Here is a 6,824-nt window from a genome sequence, read left to right as displayed (position 1 = left end):
GCCCACTTCGAAAATTTTGGAGTCCATGGAGAAGCTCAACTCATCTTTTCTTGATTGCGTATTGCAGCCCAATATATATCCCAGCTCCCACTCCACGCGTCTTTCCTAGAAGCGGCCAAATCCCCCTCCACCGCCTGAAAACAAATCTCCATCATATTCCCGTTGCCAGTATCCAAGTTATACTACAATTCCATTCTAGTTTCAAACATACGCAACAATTTGTTGACAGAACCTCCCATCACACCACGTAGCATATTTTAGGTCTTCCCATCACACCATGTATCGTATATCAGTTCTTCCCATCACACCATATATCATATATCAGTTCCTCAGTTCCTCCCGTCACACCATGTACCGTATATCAGTTCCTCCCATCACGCCATGTATCGTAAATCATCTTTCATTTTCTCTCATAAACGTATAAGTACAAAGATAACACTTTTTTTCATGACCACATATACTTTTGATCCTCATACCTTAACATATGTTCATGTCACAACCATATCCAAATAATACAAATAATAATATTAGCACATAATCATAATATCGTTAATAATCATGAAATTTTCTTAAAGCATTAACATTAAAATATAATTACAATGTAGAATGCCTACCCCATAAGCCTGAAATGTCTCGATACAATGTAGAATGCCTACCCCATAAAGCATTAACATTAAAATATAATTACAATGTAGAATGCCTCACCTTAGTCATGCGCCTTCGCCTTTTCCCAACTACTACACGAGCATAATTACCTCACACAATGATTTACACAAACTACTCAACACAATCCACATGTATAACATTTTATTCTATCAACTCTCGCATTTTATTTCATCAACCAACACAGTATAAAGATTGAGGTATCATAACTATTTAAGCACATATATCATTCTCAAATAGATAGCACGTTTAACCCTTAAATAATTTCGTCAAAATCAAACAACCCACAATATATTTTATTTTTAAATCACCAACCATTTCATATAATGACAGGCCATCTGTTAACCAAAATAATACATGTTACAATAGTACAAATGTAACATATTATTCTGACAACCTATCACTTTATATATCAATCAACACAAGATATAGATTTGGAGATAATCGCCGTACTTTGAATAATTTTAGACACATCTTTGAATCACATATAGCATAATATAACACTCATCTTGTCTCTATGCCTATCACTTTATTTTATCAGTCAATGCAATATTATACTTTCATATAACCATAACCATCTAATAATGTTAAAGCACAACTATCATCTCTCAATATAGATAACACATTCAACCCCAACTTCTGCTTTGTGATGGACAAGGGTACACGAATGCTATAAGTAGTCTGATGAGGGCATCTGTCATATAAGTACATCTCCCATATGGCCTATTGTAAGGCATCTATCACATATATCAACCATGTCATATAATTCTTTATCACATTATTCATTTAATTTCACACAGATCTCGAGGAAACTTTCATAGCCTTCAATTAGACACACTTATCAATAGTATCATATATTAATACCTTCCGTCACATCACATATCACGTGTCATTTCCACCCATCACACCATATATCGTGTATCATATCCTCCCTCACACTTTATATCACATATCATATCCTCCCAACACACCGTATATATCCTAGATTAGATCCCCTAATCATACCATATAACGCACAACATTTCATTTGAACACACCATGTATACAAATCACATACATTATCACATTCTTATCCATAAACCAACACATTTATAAATCACAAACAAAATAATCTCTTTTGATCATTTCTAATCACAACATCCTACAAGCTTTTTAATCTTTCAATCAAGACGATGCTACTGAGACTCGAGCTATATCGGATGGCCAGTCCCATATAACCACTTTCTCAGTCACACGGGAATTCATATCCCGTACTTTGGCAACCTTTAGAATAAATAATATGTTAAATTCCCGTTTGAGAAACTCATATACCAACATACAGTAACAGCCGCATCGAGTAACTGATATAAAAAACGACTTAACATCCTATGTGGCATGTGTCTAAACTAACTTTAACCGAACCAGAAGCCTGGGAACGCCTAAACCTAGGCTCTGATACCAAACTTGTAAAACCCCTTACCCGATTATTTTAATAATCGAATAAATGATGTCACATTTTGGTACAAATCTTGAATTAATAGAAGATCCCCTTTTACACACACACACACACACACACACACACACACACACACACACACACACACACACACACACACACACACACACACACACACACACACACACACACACACACACACACACACACACACATATATATATATATATATATATATATATATATATATGAGTGCGTTAAAATGACAACACTCTTAAAATGACACTGTGACACCACGCTAGACTGCAATAGTATAAACGCTAGACAACAATCTACAACAATCTATAGATTGCAAGTCCTAGCGTATTGATATTGCAGGCCGCGTCACCTTGCAGTCTACAGTATTGGATATTGCAGTCTACAATATTGGATGTTGCAGTCCGCGTAAATTTACCCTTGCGAATTTTTTATTATTGCCACATGGCAACTGATTATTCGTCCACGTGTACAAATGATTGGCTATGAATGGTGGTATGATGTTATTTTAAGATGGGTTGTCATTTTACAAAATATGCATATTTAACAAAAGTTTTGGAAGTAAAAGAAAGGTTACACTTTCTTAATTTAGTCATAGCCAAAAATCTAGAAGATTCTATATTTTCTTTCCTCTATTCATTTTTCTCCTATTTTTATTTTCCTTTGCTTTCGTAAATTTCCTTCTTTTTTTTAGTTAATATTTCCTACCATTGCTAGCTGCCATTGAAGGTTTGTTCGTAACGCATCTCGTCACAATAGACTCCCTCCCATGAATGGACCACAGGTATAGCAGCTTAATAAATTTACACATATTAACCATCTCAAGAAAGCTGTTGTGGATCTAGCAGCACTAAATATCATTTTTTAAAGTCCAAAATATGTACATCAACAACTATTCATAAAAAGCACCATATTAAAATGACCAGGGCAGTGATTTCAAATGGAAAATCAAAATTAAAAAACTCTGCAAAGAAAAATAAAATGAACAGAAACATATCATTTTGTGCGTGGCATTAATCAAGCAAAATCCATACAACTTATCAGATGTGATTCAAGGTTTAACTAAGGCTGGGTCAATATACCGAAAAAATAATATATCGATCGTATCATACCGAAAAATATCAAATTTTCGGTACGATGCAATACCGTATCGTAAGTTTTCGATACGATAATTATATGAATTTTCTTATACCAATGTGTATTGAATTATCGATACATACCGTTTATACTGATTATAATAATAATATAACTTATTTTTTTTAAGATTAAAAGTTTAAAATCGTAAATATATATCCATTTGATTTGAATTATATATTCAAAAAATATTTATTGGAAACCCAAAAATCATAAATAGATATCCATTTAATACCATTCAAAATGGTATACCAAAGTTCGGTACGACATACCGAAATTTCGATACGGTAATGGTATAGATATTATGCATACTGAAATCTGATATACCGAAACTTTCGATACGATAATGATATAAAATTGTTTCATATCGATATTTTCGATACGATAATGATACAAAATTTTCAATACAATATACCTTATCAACCTAGCCCTAGGTTTAACCAAAGTTGATACAATCAATTATTGGAAAAGGATCGTGGATATATCTACAGATATGGCTACTCTAGATCCCTAGAAAACTATAAGCCCAAAAACCATGAGCCTAAGGTCGACGAAGATCAACAATCTCCGGTGTCTGCGGCCAGAGAGCGATGTCTTCAGGGTTGGCGAAGGCATCAACCAAGTCTCCCTCATCTTCAGCTTCAGGGTTGAGGAAGCCATCAACCATATCCCATGCAGGATCATCAGGAGGAGGAACGACAGGGTCAAGTTGAGGTTCAGGGATAGGGTCAGGGTCTGTTGCATGCATGGATCTAATCATACTAACAACATGCATGCAACACTCGCATCCTTGCGTTAAGGAGGGATGTGGTCTCGTATGACCCAAGTAGGATAAAATAAGCTGACGTGGATTAATAAAGCACATGTTCATCACACACTGAGGTGGTAAGCTGAGGTGAAGAGGTGTGAGACGCGTGAAGGGAAGGCTATTATATAAATGAGAAGTCACCACCTTTTGGTTGTTGTTGAATAGTGTGATTATCGTGGGCATTAGGTCGTGGATCCAAGGCATCGTATTGTATTGTTGTTCTTCATTCTATTGTTATTTCCATGTTGTTGTTATTGTTCGATTATCATTAATATAGTTCCTATTTGTTTCTGATTTCGTATTCTCACATTGTGTTCGGGTTCGGATTATCGACTGCAACAAACGTTTGATATTGTCCGCTTTGGGTCAAGCTCGCAAAGATTTGTTTTTGGGTCACTCTCAAAAGGCCTCAAACTGATTAGTGGTTGGACAAGATTATATACACCTTCCAACTACCCTCAGACTCCCGATGTGGGATGGGTTTGTACATAACAAACCTCCCCCTCAAACCAGATCACATCGGGACAGACAGACGCAGTCGACCTGACTCTGATACCACTTGTTCGGGTTCGGATTATCAACTGCAACAAACGTTTGATATTTTCCGCCGCTTTGAGTCAAACCCGCACGTATTTATTTTTGGGTCACTCCCAAAAGGCCTCAAACTGATTAGGGATTGGACAAGATTATATACACCTTCCAACTTCCCTCAGACATCGTATGTGGGATAGGCTTGTATATAACACGTTTCTTATTACTTGATTGCGTCGTATTGACGTGATATTGGTCAAGATCGGGCGATCTCGAGCTAAGATCGTATCAGGGTCTTGGTGAGGGGGAATTGGAGCAAGAAATCGAGATCGACGAAAATGTCCTCAAACCCGCCATATGTGTCGAAGTCGAACACATCTTCGTCGTTAAACAGGATGGTATTGCTAGGGTTTAATAGTCGTGCGGGAGTAATAACTAGAGTTATACTGACAGAGGCCCACGCTTAGGCCAGGGGCCCATTGGCCCCAAACAATTCTAATTTTAATTTAGATTAGAAACTTTTCAAGATGCATTTTAAATATGTGGCGTCTATGTGTGTTATTTTGACAACATGTGAATTACATATATTTATTTAATCATTCAAATAAATGAAAATAACATTGTTCATTACTATTGTGATTCAAAAAGCCTCAATCAATGTAACCCTACATTTGTTGAAACCACTATGAATCTCTCTAATCTTACAAACATTCCTCCAATTTCTTAACTTAGAGTTTAACTGGGGCCTCATAATATTCCTCCAACAACCTTATTTTTATTGTGCAAAGTCCAATCAAACATTCTTCTCTATACATTATCAATATGACGAAAATAGTTGTCGCAGGAAATACAAACCTCATAAACGAATATGCTATGCTTATCCATAACCATATCTCTTGTCCATTTGTTTCCTTCATTATTATAAGGCTCTACACCACAAGCGTCCACATTAGTATCAGTTTCACATAATCGACAATTGTGTGAATTTTTTTTTAAAATGTGAAAAATTTGTGTATATGTTGGAAGAATTGCAAAAAAAAAATCAGATGACAGTAATCACCCAAAAAAAATATTGTTGTGGATAGTACTTACAAGTCATTCAACAAGTTTAAGTTTGAGAAGGGTGCTGGTATTGGACCTACAAATGAATTTCCTTGAAATCTCCTACAAAAAGATAACAAATTATGATTAAGCTTGGAATATTTGATTCAAAATAGTAAGAAAGAAAATATTGTGACTCACAGCTGAACAAGACTTGACCAACTTCCGATGAAGTCAGGTATCGATCCTGTGAATCCATTGTGTGATGCCCATCTGAAATCCGAAAATGCACATTATTTATCATTAATAATTTGTTTGTTTAGATAGATCTCAAAAATATACTACTACTCTACATTTCTTTTATATATAGTATAGTGTGGTCTTACACTGTTTCCATGTTGCGTAGATTTGCGAATGATGGAGGTATGGGACCACTAACTTCAGAACTATCGATATATTGGAAAGAAATGATAGAGCAGTATCACAGAAAGAAATAAAGTGAAAAAGTGATGAAATTAAAAGAAGGATAAAAATTACATTTCTGATAATCGTGTTAAGCTCCCGAGCTCAGATGGTAAAGGGCCAGAGAAATCGTTTGTACCAAATGACCTACAGACAATGAAACATAATTTAACTGATAAAACGTTTTTCCTTGACTCAATATGATTGCTGCTTAGTTGATTTATGTTGATTGGATGCTTTTCGCAACTATTAGTAGTTAGGATCCAAAAGATCTAGCTTATTTGATGTCCGATTCTGAGGATCCATGTTTGCTCGAGTTTTAATTTCTCAGATCTGTTGTTCGTAGTTTCAAATCTGCATGATTATGATCTGTTTCAGAGCGTACGCTATTCTGCTTGGTCTGTTAGCTTAGATCTAGTTATTAGCAGTTTAATTTCTCATTTTTAGTCTTTTCTTAAGCATGCTCTGTTCCGATTCTTTGATTATTGTTCCATGTCCTGATTTGCTCTGTTTTCAGTCCGACCGTATGAAGAAGATGAAGTTGTTGGTTGTAGAAAATCATATCTGGAGTTCCTTTTGCTTTATGTCTTTTTGCAGCTTTCCTGCCAGGATTATTAGTTCAGGAAATTGGTCCTCACTTTACTTTTACACTTTGTTTGCCTTTTTTAGGAAAGTCTCCAACATGATCTAGTAGTTGCAGGTTCTCTTAGTTAA

At 35.5% G+C, this 6,824-nt stretch overlaps 1 long non-coding RNA gene across 1 annotated transcript; it reads right to left on the bottom strand.

The window, feature by feature from the left end:
* Positions 1-5,433: 5,433 nt before the first annotated feature.
* On the bottom strand, positions 5,434-5,933 carry LOC125187920. Its single transcript, XR_007170682.1, has 3 exons — positions 5,850-5,933; positions 5,700-5,771; positions 5,434-5,536 (listed from the first exon to the last, which is right to left on the bottom strand). It is a non-coding gene; the product is annotated as an uncharacterized LOC125187920 (long non-coding RNA).
* Between the last annotated feature and the right edge of the window lie 891 nt (positions 5,934-6,824).

Source organism: Salvia hispanica, chromosome 5 (assembly GCF_023119035.1).
Source record: "Salvia hispanica cultivar TCC Black 2014 chromosome 5, UniMelb_Shisp_WGS_1.0, whole genome shotgun sequence".
In the NCBI taxonomy this organism is placed as follows: domain Eukaryota; kingdom Viridiplantae; phylum Streptophyta; class Magnoliopsida; order Lamiales; family Lamiaceae; genus Salvia; species Salvia hispanica.
Note: the sequence above shows the minus strand (reverse complement) of the source record. Positions and strands in the feature narration are given on the sequence as shown.